This window comes from Apodemus sylvaticus, chromosome 14 (assembly GCF_947179515.1).
Source record: "Apodemus sylvaticus chromosome 14, mApoSyl1.1, whole genome shotgun sequence".
NCBI classification, from domain to species: domain Eukaryota; kingdom Metazoa; phylum Chordata; class Mammalia; order Rodentia; family Muridae; genus Apodemus; species Apodemus sylvaticus.
In genome coordinates this window covers 30,746,399-30,763,970 of record NC_067485.1, presented here as the reverse complement: position 1 = coordinate 30,763,970, position 17,572 = coordinate 30,746,399, and the positions used below count along the sequence as shown (strand labels likewise).

The 17,572-nt window shown below is 44.7% G+C and overlaps 1 protein-coding gene across 5 annotated transcripts in view; it reads left to right on the top strand.

The window, feature by feature from the left end:
* The window catches only part of Fars2 (phenylalanyl-tRNA synthetase 2, mitochondrial), a 481,251-nt gene that overhangs the window by 337,218 nt on the left and 126,461 nt on the right, over positions 1 to 17,572 (top strand). The window lies entirely within an intron of this gene.

Sequence of the window (17,572 nt, the reverse complement as noted above, 5' to 3'; positions counted from 1 at the left end):
TATATAAAACCAAACTTTCAGACTTTGTCCTGTGTACCTTGCCCCACTTGTGTGGCAGACTCTAGCTCTGCAGTGACCAGTGAGAAGATGTGCAGGGCCTGCAGAGAAGGCTCCACATGAGAGACGCTGCTGTCAATGCTCATATAACCAACTCACAGAGCGCTCCCAACCCTACAGCCTGCGTGAAGTCCTAAAGCATTCCCACTGGAACCTGATACCCTGTCCTGATGAAGTTGGAGTCTCACTGTCTAGACTGTTGAGTTCTGCAAAGTGCTGAATCTTGACCTGAACATAGGCTCATCCCAGGAACCAGACTGGGCAGAATGACAGAAAGGCTCAGAGTATGAGCTTGAGGGAAAAGCAAGGCTAGAATCTGATTATTAGAAAGATTTGCTGAGGTGTGGAGCCTCTGGGTATGTGCCTAGAATCTCAGAGTTTAGGATGCAGAGGCAGGAGGGTAGTCATAAGCCCCAGCAATAATAATGAAATAATAATGAAAATGAGTTTCATGTCAGTTAGGACTAAATAGTGATACCCTACTCTAATCCCAAGAGAAGAAAAAAAAATATTTACTTGAGATTAAGAAAATAGTGCAAATTTGATGCCATGCGACTGTAATTCCTATACTTACAAGGTAGACGCAGCTCTGTTGTTGAGATTTCTACCTAGCAAGACCCTAATCCTAGATTAACAACTGTAAGCTATTAGCAACTGCAGAGGGAAGGTTAGCCCTTGGTTGGTGATCTAATAAGAAGTCAGCCTTAGAAGCATGCATTCGGCTAACACTGACCAGACATAGCAGGCTGTATTTATAGGTATATTAATTTAGGTGTAATTTCTCAATAATTAAGGAGGCAAAATCAGTGGATTTGGAAGAGTGAGGTAAGAGTAGCCATGGGAGGGAAGAGCAGATAGGGAGGGGGTGACATAATTATATATTAATTAAATAAAAATAATAAAACAAAAAAGTGGGGACAAAAACCCATCAATTCAAGGACATCTTCACAAACTGTGGGGAGGGGACAAGGAGGCACAACTCTTATCTGCCCCATGATCTATATGCACAGGCGGACATGCTCTCTCTATCTCTGTCTCTGTCTCTCTCTTTCTCTTTCTCTCTCTGTCTCTCTCTCTCACTGTCTCTGTCTCTCTCCCTCCTTCCTTCCCTCCCTCCCTCTCTCTCTCTCTCTCTGGTACTTTCCCTCCTCTCTCTCTCTCTCTCTCTCTCTCTCTCTCTCTCTCTCTCTCACACACACACACACACACACACACACACACACACACACTTCCAGGAAGAAGAAGCAGATGCATGTGGCTGGCTGAGATAAAGAATTGAAATAATAACCCAGCTTGATCAAAGTTCCTTGCTATGGTGCTCACTCTGAAAATTATTTCTAATCAATGAGCAGTACCACAGTACACTGCAGAGTAATTACCGTACACGTGTTCCACTCGGAGCTGTGATTAGAAACACGATGTGAGATCAGAGGAGCATAAAATGGATATAAGAAAGAAACCTCTCAAGCAGTAGCTGAACCACACAGGCTGTAGGAGAGTTAATGAGGAGGAAGGCTATTCCAGATAGCAATACTGGTGCTCCTGTGTTTCTGTAGTAAACATTCCCTGCCTGTCTTGAGCATCACTGATAGCATTTGGAATCTTATCAAGGTAACTTGGCATATGCTGCCCTGAGGTACAAAGGTAGGCATATGGAGGGTCTTAGAGCTGTCCTGAGACAAAAGCAGACTCAGGGGATGGCACCTTATAACAGAATATGCCTCTTCCCTGTGCGTAGAAGACAGTGTTCAAGCACAGACTGCCTGCACAGTCCACCAGCACCAACACAGTTACACCTGTACTTTACTAATCAAAAAAAGACACCAGTCCTGGAAAAGGGAAGGAAATACTGGGACAGATTCTAACACTGGGGTCAAGACCACTTGATCTCTACAGAGGAGGGCTGAGTGCTTGCTCTGATGTGAAGAACGGCTTTCTATCTCTTGAGATAAAAATGCAGTGAGCACACTGCCTTGTCATGCTTACCCAAGCACATACACATGCATGCATACATACACACATGCATACACACTCACACGCATGTGCACACATACACACACCTGCCGTGTTCATGTAGAGGTGTGGCTTCACTAGTCTCTTTCTCCACTGAGCACAGCACAGCCACTCTCACAGCATCTTTAAAAAAAAAATTGAGAAAAGATAAAATGATTGCTAGTTTATTATAGCAGCCTCTCTGAAGAGGTTTGCAAATGGGAGTAGCTTTGCACTCAGAATCATTAAGGACTCCCCTAACAGGACATAGAAAATCTGCTAAATTCCCTTTTTTCTGAGTCTGAAGAAGCGAGCATGTTTGCTTTAAAGGCTGACTAAGCAATAAGGACAACACCACCCTCTCTGCCTTCAAGGGCGCTTCAGTTCCTCATAGACACCCCATCTGCAGAGCTCTCCCACACCACTAAATATTAGCTGCCTCTAAAGCAGCAAATGGCAGTCATTGTGCCTCTGGGACAAAATTAGTGACTGGACAGAGTGTGTTTACCTGCCTGCAGACAGAATTAAAACAGGCGGAATACCTTCCTAGCATCCAAGGAGGGTTTGGGCAAGGCTGTGAGCCAGGAGCCACACGGCTGTCGTTACTTTGGTTTTATTCAGTTAGAGTTACAAAGTAAATTGAGCTGTATCTTGATTTAAATATTACCTTGGAAGGGAGTAAAGAGAGATTAACAAACTTGGGAGGACTAGGCAGGTGTGTCAGCTCCTCTAACCCATGGGTTTTTATGGATTTATTTCAGAATGATGGTAGCAAAAGCAGAAGCTCGATATACTCACGGTCTAAGGCCAAAGAGCCATTGTCCTGCCTTAGCTTCATCCAGAATCCTATGTCTGCCTGTGGGCATGGACATGCATAGGAACCAAGGGGCATGAGTATAAAACAATTTTCAGGATTGGTTCTCTCTTTTGCCCTGGGATCAAGGATTGAACTCACATGGTCAGGCTTGAGTGACAAGCTAGCAAGCCTCAGAGTTTTATTGTTTAATGGAGACTTTAGCTACCATGATCATGTTCAACATCTGTCTCATCACTTAAGGAAGGTGAGAACCTCATCTCTGCTGTTCTTTCTCTGTGCCTGAGTGCTGGTACTGCCCCATGTTCAGTAGACACCTAGTAAATAGTTGTTGAATGGACCGATAGATACTGTATAGCGCAATCTGGCCCTGCTGATTAATCATGTCTGTGGGTCAAGTCCACGACTGAGGAGATTCTCACTGTCTGTGCCAACAAACTGCTTACATAATGACTTCTAAAAAAAAAGTCGCTAAAGCACCCCATGCCCCAGTTTGTCAGACAGTTCATTTTTAAAATTATATCAGTGCCTGGTAAATCTCCTTGAATTAATGTGTCTTGCAAAGTTATGGCTGATGTGAAAAGGTATCTCCTTAGCATCTGTGTGTTCTGCGTGTATCTCTCACCCATGCTGTACATATATTTTAAGGAACATTTCTTCGGGTGCTGTGTTTTTTTTCTATTTATGTCTTCACCATAAAAATATAAATAGATCGTTTATCTCCGGTATCCTTAAAGTAGCTTGCATCGTTTCAGTTTTTTAAACTTTTACATAACCAAAGTTTCTATCTCCAGTATGCATTCTGGAAAATAGGTGTCTAGGGGCAATTCTGGAAAGCTTGAGGCCAGCTTCATTAGACTCCAGAAGGACATGCAATGCCGAGAGCTGTGTGTGTGTGTGTGTGTGTGTGTGTGTGTGTGCGTGTGCTTGGAGCTCCAGTCCAGAAGGTACACACAAGACCCCAGTGCTGTTTTCCCTGCCTGGCATCATGCAACTATTATGCCTGGCACTTAACATATGATATCTCATTTGCATAGATAATGCTGTGAGATGAATACCACAGGCGGTATCATCTTAGAGATGAGAACACAAAGGATTAGAACACCAAGAAACTTGTCCAAGGTCTGTATAAGCAGCAAATGACAAAGCTGAAACTTGAACCCTGTGGTTCCAGACCATTTGACTCTACAGGGCAGGGCAGTTCTGGGGCAACCCACAGTACAAGCTGGGCACACGTGATCTAGATTATTGGTGAGTGTTGCCTCAAAACATTCTTCCATTTGCATATTGGTCAGAAGATACACAGGCTTTTTCAAAGTAGGGCCTTGAGATTTCCAAGTCCTGTGATTGCAGGTTGCTTTCAGTTGATGGTCACGTCACTGGGCAAGTGTTATGGTTGACATGAAAGTCCCCCATGTGCTCTGTGTGCTTGGTCCAAAGCTGGTGGCATTGCTTTCGAATGTTGTGGAGCCTTTAGGAGGCTGAACTTCACTCGAAGAAGAGGGTTGTTGGAAGCATACGTTGAGGTGGGCTCTGCTTCCCGACTACGGATGCACCTGTGAGACCAGGTGCCTCATCCTCCTGCTACTGTGACTTCATGATGGGTTGTCCTCTCAAACTGTGAACCCAAAACAGGCTTTCCTTCAAGTTGCTTTTGTCTGATATTTTATCAGAGAAAAACAAAAAGAAACTAGTAATATGTCTAACACAGCAAGCAAGAAAAGGGGCCTTGCTTATTGGACCTACTCATTTCCCTGTAGGGACCCCTTCATACTCAATCCCAGGTAGTTCGCAATGGAAGAGGGTGCAGCAGAAGTCTGAGAGGCATTGCCTATGTCTGAAAGTCTGAAAGTCCTGGCATCCATTTTCAAGTGTGATACATTTCTAATGCATGTCTCCACCTGGAAGATAATTGTGTGTCCTAGAGAGATGGAAGAGTCTGTAGTAACAGATTCCCTAAACTTCTACCAATCATTCATTCGCATTCTCCTTCAGTTCCCTTACTGGAGAAAACTAAGGTTAATAGACTGTTGATTAACAACAGCAGATTGAACGCAGCATTAACCTCGGTTGCCTTTAAGCTGCTGTTATAGAAGCAGTTGGGTAATGTGTTCCAGGCATAAATTAATGATGGGCTGAGTGAAAGTCTGGGGAGAATTAGCAGCATCCATTTGGAAGCCAAAACATTAAGGGAAAAGTGGTGGCCACCTTAAATAGTTGGATAGTGGAAGAAGCCAAGCTTAGGCTCCAGAACCTCCACCACCCCCACCCTGCAAAGATCGAGGAATGAATTGGACTTGCCTCCCTTGAAAGGCGTACTAGAAAGAGGAAGACACAGAAAGATGTGGTGAAAATGCATTTGCAAAGCAAAAGGTCAGATGTTCTCCCCAGTTCTGGGTGGTGGAAGGGCTCCTTGGCCCAATGTTAAACAAGTCTTTATTTGATAGAGCTCTGGCAACTTCTTCTGCAGAGGAGTAAGCAGACTATTCTCTGAAAAGTAAGTTAGCCAGGCTGCAGTCTCTGAGCTAACATACCAAGAGAAGAGAAAGGCAGTGATTGCATGGTCCAGAGTGTTAACTGCAGACTAGACTCTGCAAAGGTCAGAACCTTTATGACCTTTATGGCTGAGTACCAAGCCATAGTCTCACCACTTGGACCTACTGAGTATCCTCTGAGTCTTTGTGCCAGTAGTTCCTGTTAGTAGCATTCTGTGTAGACAGCCATTGTCTCCATGTGAAGAAATGGATGTTCCCAGTACTGTTTACTGTAGCAGATGTACTAGTGACAAAACAGATTTGCACCTAAGCAGCCCATGCTTACAACTCCCATACCACAACCACCAGTCCCTCAGCAACCTGAGGAACAAAGAAGATGACACAGTGACAGAGAGATGACTATAAGGAGGAAGACAAAGGCTGCACAGAAAAGGGAAAGAAATCCTTGCCCTTTGGGAGGCTAAGTTGTGGACCTATGGTGATCTGAGTGGTGCTCTGACAGGCTACACCTACCCTGGAAAGGTGGAGCACAACATGGACAGAGGATGGGACAGGATCAGGAAATGATGCAGGAAAAGCCAATTCCCAGCCTTCTAGAATGGAGAAGCTCTGTGGGATGCATACTATCAGAATGTATAACATATCAGCCAATGGTGGTGTGCCTAAAGATGGCAAGCTATAATATTATGTCACCTAGTGATGGCCAAACTGTCTAAATTGGGGAGAAAAAAAAACTAGCAATGATACTATGTAAAGATAACTTCTAAAATAATCATCTTGAAAGACTAATTCAAAGTTGTTCTGGGGAGCCAACTAACAAGAGGAAACAGAATGAGGAAATGGATGTCCTCTGTCTGTATAAATTTCTAGAACTATTCAACCTTTCAAATGTGAGCAGATTTAATTTTGATGAAAATGATAAGCAAATTTTGGAAAAGAATAAATACCTTGCAATACTCATAAAACACATCTTGTTTTGGGGTGTTTTGTTTTGTTTTTCTTCCTGAGGACTTAGCAAATGTTAGTGTTTTTCTTTTCTCTTTCCGGGACAAGGATATGTGCTACACAGGAATTTAGGGTGGACATCTGGCTGGGCTGACTGACTTATACCTGTTAGAATTTTCACGTGGCTCTAGCCTTTCCATTTCTTAGCTGCTAATGTCCACTGGAGGGGGAAGAGATGAATAGGTTTGTGGACAGATGTTGATGATTGTGCCTTAGTATCTGTGGACTTTGTTAGGTGTGTAGTTGAGACTCATACAATAGCACTCCTGTGGTGATAGAAAGAGATCAGGAAAGGGACCTGGACACAGGGTCAAGCATGCAGTGCTCTCTTGATTAATGTTAATGGGGAGCTCCCTCAGACAGTCAGTAGGAAAGATAGAATTCAGGACCTCAGTGGTGTCTAGATTGGAGCAAGAGGTCAGGACCATTATCCACAGTCTGGGTTTTGGAAATTGAAGGGAAGAAGAAAGACGCAGTGTGCATATTTATAAAGCATACCATATGCCACATGTTCAATGCAATATGCTATTTTATTTTTACCTCTTTTTCAAAGACAAGAAAAGCATATTAATTAGTAAATCTAGTCATATACATGCCTGTATATGTATGTGTGTCAGTGTAAGTGCTTATATATTGAGAAATTGAGTTTAAAATGCATTTAATTTCTTGGACCTCAGGCTGTGGTGAACCCAGTCTTCTTGAAGTATCTCCCAGAATTTGAAAACACAGCTTGAATTAACTCTTTCCTGAAATGCTTAGGACCAAAGGTGTTTTGGATTTCAAAATCTTTTCATACACACAATGAAATACCTTGGAGGCGAGAACCAAAAAGCTAATTTTTGCCTCATGTGCATCTTATGTGGAGATCCTAGAGGTAATTTTATGTAATAGTTTTAGTTCACCTATATTTTTATTATAATTCATCCTATGAGGTCAAGTGTAGAATTTTCTACTTGTGAAATCGCATTGCTACTGTAAATGGTTTTAATTTTAAATCATTTCAGATCTTTCAACTTTGAATGGCCAACCAATAGTTCTTCCTACTATAAACTAATTATAAAAATTAGTTTTGGAAAAAGGAATATGCTCATAATCTTCCATTCAACATTTTTTTTCTTCTTTAACATAGAGTGGCTTTATTTTCCAAAATCTGATGTGATTTGTTTGTGAGCAGGGTTTCACTAAGAAGCTCATTCTACCCTTAGTGCACACAGGTCCTGTGTGTGCAAATCCTGCTGCTCCAGAGAAATAACTGGAAAAGGGATGTTTACTCCTTTAAATCCATGGCCAGTTATTGCTCACGCGCTTCATGGGGGCCTGTGAGCCAATTAACCTTGTTGCAGTGGTAGATGAAGCAGGCTCCTCCTTCAGCCATGTTGCACTTACTTGGAAGAGGGCCGTCATTAGATCTGAGTGACATTACTGCAGGTCTCACAGGGATTCCATAAGAAAGAAATAAACAGACTGTCCTGTGGGTGGTGGGAAAGAGATCATCTCAGAGCCACAAAGAGAGACATGAATTGAATCCTAGAGGTTTGTGCTGTTGTATTCACACATTCATTCATTAACTCAACACCAATGCATACTGGGTATGTGTTGGGGGTCTCTGGATATTTGCATGTAGAGTGAACAGAACAAAGCCCTGGCTTCGTGGAAGCACAGAGACGTTTATGGGGCAGGGAGGGTGAGTTACATCTCCTTGCTCTGTCCTGACCTTCATTCTACTGATTGTTCAAACGTGTGTTCTATATGTACATGTGACATGTAGCTTCTGTCAAGGTCTTGGTCGTCTCAGAGGTGGCCAGTATAGACAATGATGCCTTGACATCATCTAATATTTGAGAAGTGAGTATTATCACTAGAAGATACACATTGTAGTCCAGACCCTTGACCATGGGATCTAAGTCAGACTTCAGCCACAGGCTTTAGCTGAATAGCAGATGCACATTTTTGAGAATACAGGGAAAGCAAGCAGAGCTGTGTTGAGCAGAGTCATCTGTCTTAAAGGGTGATAGTATCATTCTTACCTGGACTGTTCTACCTGCCACACCTCTCTGATTCCTCTTGACAGATCATGGATTTCCTGGTGTTTTTCCAGCCTGTCATAGTATTAACCAATAATGACTTCACAGACTTAAATTTACAATTTTAAATAGTTTCGAGAGTTGGTGTTTAATATATCTATCAAGATGTCATCCTGATAGATTCTCTATGAGTAGCAGCCTAATAAACATTAGTTACCCAAGGGTTCTGGTCCTACCTCCCCCTGAGATCCCCTGAATGTTTGCCAGTCATCTTCACAGCTCTAGAGGCTTGTAAGATTTAAGACCTAGAAGTGGGTGAGGACGGGCACCCAGCTATGGCCCAGCTCTAGCTGGAGCTATAGAGCAGGAGGCATTCCATGTGACTGTGTCACAGTTTATCACAAGCTCCCCTTTATCCCTCCTCGCTCTTTTCAAATTCATGGCCTCTTTTTTTCATTAAGTGTTGTTATATGTGTATGTGCCTTAGTATGCACACATATACTCCTAAATACACCCTTCTCTGTCTGTATAATGTCAGTCATATGTGTGTTTTCAAGGCTGACTCCTTCTCCCTCTCTCAGCATTTCCTAGTTTCCTGCAATTCTTTGTATAGGTTGAGGACTTGCAGTCGTTCCCCAGTCTACTGTGGCATGTGTGTTGTTGTTTTCTTTGCACAGCTCATGTTCAGTATGACTGGCGAAACTTCATGGGTGTAGCTTATGATCTCACCAGGAGACACAATCTCACAACAAATTCCTCTGGCTCTTACAATCTTTCTGCCCCCTTTTTGTGCAGTGTTCCTTGAGCTGTAGATACTGAGTTGTTTTGTAAGTGTATCCATTGGAGCTGGACTCCACAACACTGCATTTTGATTGGTTGTGATGTTCTAATTGTCTCCATCTGTTCCAAAGAGAAGTTTCCTTGATGAGGGGTGAGAACAACACTTATCTGTGCTATAAAGAGAAATATTTAAAAGTAGTCAGAAATTATGCTGGCTTTATAAGTGGTGGTTGATTTTCCCTCAACATGTAAGACTTCAGTAGCCTTGGGGATAGGTGACTAATTTTCCAGTACAAGGCATGATTTCTCTATTTGTGACTTGGTCTTAAACCAGTTAGAGAGCTGTTGGTTCCTACCAAGGTTTGCTTGCTCGTACTGTACACTTAAGGCTGTGGTGCCATGCTGGTTGGTGTGGTTCATAGGTGTCATAACTGGATAAGAGTCTTGGTTGCTTCTGCCTTTAGAAGCTTGTATGGTGCCTCCGGTACCATGGAAGTCATTCCTCAGGAAGGAGGCATTAGGTCGGTTCCAGCTCTGAGGCCTGCATCTGAAGAGTCTTACTTACTGAAGGGAAGCAATAGTACTTTGGATTTTGATGTCTGTCTCTGATTATCTATTCATTCATGTTTCTGTCTATGAGTCATTTATTGAAAACACAAGTACCCTAGCTAAGCTAGACCTGAGTCTCTTATATAGACCTGAGGGGATAATCCTGGCCTTTGCCTTCAAGTAATTTTTAGTCTAGCTAAAGTAAGCAGGAACATAGAGAATAAAATATAGAAATGTGTTAAAAGATCTAGGATATAAATGTGGCAAAGATACATGGAAGGCACAGTTTGATTCCTGCCAAATTCTCCTGGGGTCTTCACAGATACTTCCTGAGTTAGTGTTAAGCTTCCACTGTGCCTTCCCAAAGCATTTACATTTTAAAGGGGATCAGTCAGTCCCTGGGTGTACAGTAGTGTGTGCACGACACTCTCTCTCACACACACACACACACACACACACACTGCTACCCTTAGAAGCTGTAGAGTATGTCTTGAGTGTTCAGTTTCTGAAAGTGGTCCTGCTGGAGGACAGTATGGATGGCGCATGACGAAAGGCTGTTCTCTTGTCCTGTGCTCCGTAGCTGACAATCACAGCTTCTACTTCTTTCATTGGATCCTCTCTTCATTCTCTCCATGGGTGCTGGGTACCAGGTACTGAATGAAGATAGTACAGAAAGCAGAGGGAGACATGGTTGATGGTCTCCAAGAGCCCAGAGTCTATACCAGCACAGGAAACTAAATGTGCTCAAACAACAGCCACAAATGTATAAACACCTGAGGAGCGCTGTCTGTGGTGCTTTGAGGTGGGGAAGCGAAGGGCAAGCAGCTGAGAAGCAAGGTGGCGTTCCTGGGAGAAGCCAGATGCAGCAGCGGCTCAGAAGGAAGGCCAACTGGAACCAGAGGAAATGGGAGCAGGGTGATGAGGCTGGAGAGGCAGGCAAAGACCTTTGACTGCATCCAGACGGAGGCCCTGATGTGTTAAAAGCAAAGGATATGTGTGAGCTTTTGCCATTGTTTAAAAACAATCAAAATAACAAACTTACAAAGAAGAAAGCTTTGTTTGGGCTCATGGTTTCGGAGCTTCTGGTCCCTGGTCACTTGGCTCCATCGCTGTCTCCTGTGTTGGGGTAATAGACTATCACAGGAAAAGCACTTCGTAGAAGTACTCACCTCATGGGAAGCAAAAAGAGAAGAAGAGACCAAAGTCCCAAAGACACCAAAGACAGCTCCACAGACTAGCAGCGGACTCTAACATATGGCCCTTTGGGGCACACTTAGACTATAACAGGATGTGACATGGTCAGCTTTGGTGTCCAAAGGTGATGTTGTAGGACCAGGAGGAGGGCCACGGTCGTAGATCCTAGGACAGCATGCTACATGGGAATTACAGCATGCAATTTGGAATCAGGTAGAGTTCGGGGAACATGGGCGTTGGCATATAAATTGGTGAGCAATCCTCATTTGGAACATGTCTGTTGCAACTGAAGGCATAGAGAAAGCAGCCATGGAAGTATGGAGTGAGACAAACAAGGGGTTGTCAGTGAGTCTTGAACCTGAGTATTTAGAGGCAATAGAAGATAATGAACCTGAATGGAGTATATGATCTGTATGGAAACAAGTCAGCTGTATAAGCAAGTAGACTTAACATGGTGAGATTATGGCCTGGAGAGGTTGCTCAGTGGTTAGACCGCCAGCTGTTCTTCCATAGGTCCTAAGTTCAATTCCCAGTACCCACACAACAGTTCACAACTGTCTATAACAAGATCTAATGCCTCAGGCATGCAGATATACATGAAGGTGTGTGTGTGTGTGTGTGTGTGTGTGTGTGTGTGTGTGTGTTACAAAAATATTTTTTAAAAGATGGTGAGAGTAGCCAACATGTCAAAAAACTACCAAAACACTGTGAAATGACAGGCAGACAACCATCAATCGTATCAACATGAGGGTCTTTAGTAGTTATAGTGAGGAAAGTGTTATTTTTAGGGCACAGAAAAAAGCTTAGAGTAGGTAGAGAAAAAGAGGAGGTAGAGGAAATGTAAATCGTATAGTGATTTTGAGAAAGGAGGGAGATAAGATCATAGTTGGGAGTGACTGGGCAAATCAAAAGATGTGTTAAAGAGAGAGAGGGAGAAGAGAGAGAGAGAGAGAGAGAGAGAGAGAGAGAGAGAGAGAGAGAGAGAGACAGACAGACAGGCAGGCAGAAGAAAAATATGTTAGCTTGCCTGTATAGGAAGGAAATCAAGAAGAAAGGTCCAGAAAATTAGTAGTAGTTGACTCTGAGAGTCCAGGAAGAGAGGTGCACCTGGGAGCAGAACTCCTGAGGTGGCAGGACGCCCTTCTATCCAACACTGAGGGAGAGGTCAGGCCGAAGCTGTCTGGCTCTCAGTTGAGCCACTGGAAGGTGGTGTGGAAGGTGGTGGAGTTCCCACGTGGTTGGCAGCTTGGCTTTCCTCTGCAGTGCCTGCAGGGACTCTGTCCAACACTAACAGGTGAGAGGCCTGGCCACAGTAGCACAGGGAGAGGCTGGAGGCACTGCTGTTAGAAATGTTGGGGAGCACGCGGAAAAGTGGGGTGAGCAGAGAAACAGCACAGTGAAGGCGTGCTTAGGTCAGTGCTCGACGGTGGGCCTTCCATCTGCCCGTCCAGGTCTCCTAGCACAGATCCCTCCGCGATTGCTTGGGACATTTCTGTGCTATCTCTTCACTGGACTTACTTTTGACAAGGCTCTAGGCCACTCTAAGTTCCCCTGATCTCTTGCCCTGGATTACCCCCCACTTGCACTGCATGGTTTTATCCATTGTGCGTCTCTGGCAGCTGCTCAGGGCCACGCCTTCCCCGCTTCTATTCCCCCTGTCCTTCAGACACTTGCCCAGAGCACCGTTCTTACACCTCTGGATGCGTGGTTCATTCACCATTGCAGACCATGAGTGACAGCAGTTCAGGAGGTAAAGACCATTCTAACACCCCAGTGCTGTGTGTCCCTTTCATTCAATCTGAATTATGGAAGTGACCACCCACTGTGTCCCCTTCCAAAGCTGTGGTTGGCCTGCATGTGGAAGTCACCACCCTGCCCTGGAAGGAGGCATTGCTTTCTAAGGTCACACCCCTCAGCTGGCACTCAGGTGTTATAAATGTAATTTTCCTTTGATTGTCAGTTTCATAATTAAGAAAGTGTTGCCCTGTGTGAGAAGCCCCCGTGTGAGAAGCAATTAATGCACACTCTGGTCAGAGGAAAGACCCTCCAGTCACATGGGCAAGGTTGGGATGTTGGGCCAGCAGTGGCTGGACAATGTATAATGTCACCGTAGTCCAGTTTTCTTCTCTGTAAAATAGACAGGACACGTGTCCTCTCACCTGCTGACCATAGAATCAGATGACTTCATTCTCACGGAGCTCGTAGGACAGCACCTGAAGCACAGTGAGTGCATCTGCATCTTCCCTGGGGCTTCCGGCTCCCACTGCTGTTTCTGATGCTTGTTGACCATTTCATTTAGGACGCTCCTTGGTTTGACACAAAGAGCTCTTGAGAGGTAGTAATTACTTTGGGCCTTGTTTTTCACAATTTCCATCTAGAGTTCATAGTAAGAGTTTATAGTATATGGCAGTTTGTATTTTATCTACCAATGATGCAACAACCAGTGTCTATTCCTTTAAATTATACACACACACACACACACACACACACACACACACACACACACACACACCTTGATGCTGGAAACATTTTTAACCAGCCTGGCACTGATAAAAGTATTTTGGTTTTAGCCCTTTAAACCATTTAACAATGGAATGTTTGAATTTCATTCTTACTAGAGTGTGTTTATATTTGGGGTGGAATCCTTTAGCATGGCAATGTGACATTGTTCATAGCTTCCCTTCTCTTCCTTAATTGGAAGGTCCTGACACTGACCTTGGACAGGCCTACCTCCCAGCCATCCCAAAGCCAGCCTTCTGTAGTCTCTCTTATCAGTGATAACTTGGGGAATATTTTCCCCTGAAAGCAAAAGCAATCCACTGAAGAAAGAGTGCAAGAACTGGAGAGCTTAAAATAGCTGAGAGGAGGACTGTGGGAAACCCTGTGAAGACACAGAAGCTGGTACAATTGAGGGCAAACCTGTCAATCCGCCCAGCCCAGAGCATTTTTCCTAGTGACAAGGGAGATGAGAAATCCTAGCGAAAGAGCAATGAAGATGTCTTTGAAATGATTTCGGGAAAGCCACAGACAGACATAGAGCTGAGCTGGAGCAGCTCCCACCCAAAAGATCTCCAGACATTTTCTCCAGAGCTAGTTTGTACCTGTTTACTTGGGAGGCAAAGGATGGACTGCCCCCACCAAGTGAATGCCAGTGGGCACTTCACTGTCCACTGTGGATGGCCATCACAGCCCATTGTTCCTGTCCGGAGCCCCCATCCTTCTCTGCCCTCTGAGCTCCCGCCCTCTTGGACAACTCCCCATGAGTCTCTCAGTCCCTGTCAGTCACAGCTTCCCTCATCCCCTGCCTCCTCAACCCTTCTTATCCCTCTCACAGCCCTCCTCTCCCCATCCCTCCTCCTGTTAGCCTGTCTTCTGCTCATCCCTCCTCCCCTCCACCATCTTCCTCTGCCTCCACTCCTCCCTCCACTCCTCCCTCCAGCCTCGCCTTTGCCTTCTCCCTGATCCCTTCCTCTTTTACCCCCAGCTGGCCTCCCCACATCCACCCTTCTCCTTTGTCCGTCCCTCCTTCCTCTCCCCCTCCACTGTATCACCCACTCCTCCTCCACCACCTATCCCTTCCTCTTACCCTCAGCCCTACTCTGCCCTCAGCCCCTCCTTTGTGCCCATTTCTGTGCCCCTCTAGCATCCTTCTCTGCCTCGTCACCCCTCCCCATCCATTCTCCTCAGCTCCTTCCTCCCCTGACCCCTTCTCCTCTGCCCTCATCCCTCCTTTCCTCCTAGTCTTCATCCCATTGCCCCTACCCCTTCACCCCTCCCCAGGGCCCCTCCCTGTCCTCTTCTTCATCCTTCCTCAGCATAGCTCCTCCCTTGTTGGCAGCTTCACTGAGAAGCACAAATTAAGTGGCAGCTGTAGAATTTCAGAGAAAATGATTTTTTGTTTGTTTTATTTTGTTTTGTTTTGTTTTTCATTTTAGAAAGGAAAACTTTAAGTCTCCTATGTCAGTTCACTCTGAGTTCTCTGGAATACTTTTCATCTCTATGCTAATTTTATGTTGAAAATGGAAAATCGCTTACATACAAAGAACAGAAAGGGGGTTGGATCACAGACCACCTGAGTGGCTGATAATCTAATGGACCATTCCTTCCCTCCCATAGAGGAAATGTCCTCCTGGCAACCAAGGCTACCCTAGGGGCCAGGGACAGGTCAGAAGCAAGGGCTTCCTTTACACCCCCAGGCCTGGGAAGTATGGTCCTTCCCCCTTGTTCTAACAGTTCCCTGCAGACTTCTTTCTCAGTGCTGCATCTGCCTATTGAGTCATCAGACCATCTTAGCAGCACAAGTGGCCCAGAAGCCATGAGTAAGTCTGAGTGAATGGACACTGGACTGTGCTTGGTTCTCAAGCATGGAAGCTTCATCAGGATGGGTACTGCATCAGTGTGCACGAGGGATGCATGGCTGTGTTCCCTGCAGGTCTGCATGGGTCTGCTCTGCGGTGGCTCGGGACACCTGTACCAAGAAAGGATGTCACATCGCACTGATCTGTCTTGTTTGTTTTCCTGCAGTCCCGTTTCTTTTCTTTCACTGTGAAGCATTTGTTAGTTTATTTAAAGAGACAATACAAGATGAAAGAGGAGTGTGCTGGAGACTTCCAGGACCAGAAGAATTAAATTACAAAAGGTTTCTTTCAACATTGGAAAAAAACTTAGTAAGTTCTTTGTGAGAAAGCAAGAACTCTTGGTTCATAAGCAAAGTCATAGGCTATCGCCTGAGTATGCCCACCCGGTTCTCAGCTGGTTAGGATGCGTATGGCTTCCCTCAGAGTCTCCTTTCAGTCATCCTCTGGAGCCTTAGCTCAGAATGGCAGATGGGAAGATGAAGTTTAGAGGCTCCTGGTGAGGCTGCCATCTCACTGTGGTCCATCTCACTGTGGCATGCACTGCTCGAATGCTAACAGGGTTGGCACAGGAGCTGTGATACCACTTGGTTTCTTAGAGATTCAGTCCACACATCCTCGAGAGCTTTGACAGGAGCTACAGAGCTACAGAGCCATGGGTATGTGTAGCTGAGGTGCTTGACTGCTCCTAAGAAGGCAGCCCACTGAATTCATTTTCTCCTTACTACAAAATTTGAGTCAGAACCACTGCGCCATGTCAGCAAGCCAGAAGAAAAAGTTCATGAAGCTACTCAGAAAAATAAGGAATATGTGTTTTTGTCATTCTTTTAAGTAGTCTCTCTGAGGTTTAACTTAAAGTATTTCCTTCCTTCCTTCCTTCCTTTTTTCCTTCCTTCCTTCCTTTTTTCCTTCCTTCCTTCCTTCATTTTTTCCTTCCTTCTTTCCTTCATAAAATGCTCTGATAGAACTCAGGAGTACATGAAAAGCCAGGCAGTAGCCTGCAGGTGGAACTTGCTCTCTCCTCTCTCTGGGGTGTCTTCTCTATTTTCAAGGTTAGGTACTGGTGCAGTTCTGTCCTTCCTGTTTTGGAGATGGGTGCTAGGGCCTTGGTGTAGATGAAGCCCCATATGGGGGCGTGTACCAAGCTTCATGGGAGAGTCAGGAAGAAGGGATGGCAGGTTCATGGACTCCCTCTAGAGTGTTGTATGTATTTAAAACGCTATGAGTTCAATTGATTGCATTCAACTGACCCTAAAACACTCTGGAGTCCTCCTGTGTACAATGGTCTGAATTGGGGATAGAGGTGGTACGAAGAATTTGGTAACTCCCCTTAACCTCATAAACTTGCTCCTAACTTAAAATAGGCATAATCAAGTCATTGGTCTTCCTTTGTATAAGTGCTTCACAGTTTATACAGAGCAGAGAATGTAACTGAGTAAATATTTTCTCATAAGTCTTTGAGACCGCTGCACCTCCCCAAGTGGACTGTGAGTTGAAAAGTCACTACCTAAACACTCTATGAATTCACGTCAGCAAAGTAAGCAGCTTGGTTGCACAGGGACAGGATTGACCTCTCTCCTGGACAATACTTGAAGTGCCAGGCAGCCTATCAGTTGCAAGGACGAGCAGCACGTCCTTCCTTAGACATGTTGGACTTCTGTGGACCAGGCATGTGCACTTCAGAGAGACAAAATGAGTAGAGCAAGATTAAGATCATATCTAATAAAATCAAGCTTTAAAATGAAAAAGACGTTTCATTTGACATTAAGGAAAGAAGGAGGCAGCAGCTAAAATTCACAGAATAACAAAATATCAGAGCAAGACAATGTCCTAGAATAGTCAGACCAAATCCATCATCCTCAGGTGGGGACAGCAGCGGCACTTGGCCACCCTTCTCTTTGGCAGTGCTTGTAGGGTGGAAATGCACCCTGATATTACTGGGTTGAGGAATACAGAAGCCATTTTCTCTAAAGATATTTTGGCTGCTGCTTACAGACTCATAGAGCATGAGAAATGCTTTGTAGTATTGATGTGGAATGTCTGGTGTGGGGGTTTCCTGAGCTGCGGGAGATTTCCACACTCTCCCACGTGATGTTTGGCAGCCCGAATTCCTTTAATGCCCACCATCAGAGAGCTTCTCCTTACTGTTCCTCTGCCCAGCCCCTTCAGAAGTCTCTGCACTCTGACAATAAATAGCTCAGAAAACAGATGAGAGATGTGTAAATTTACCTTTTCCCCCTAGGGATGATTTGAGCTTTCGAAGCTCCCGTTGTGCTGAGTTTTGCTTCTAAACGGTGATGACTTGCT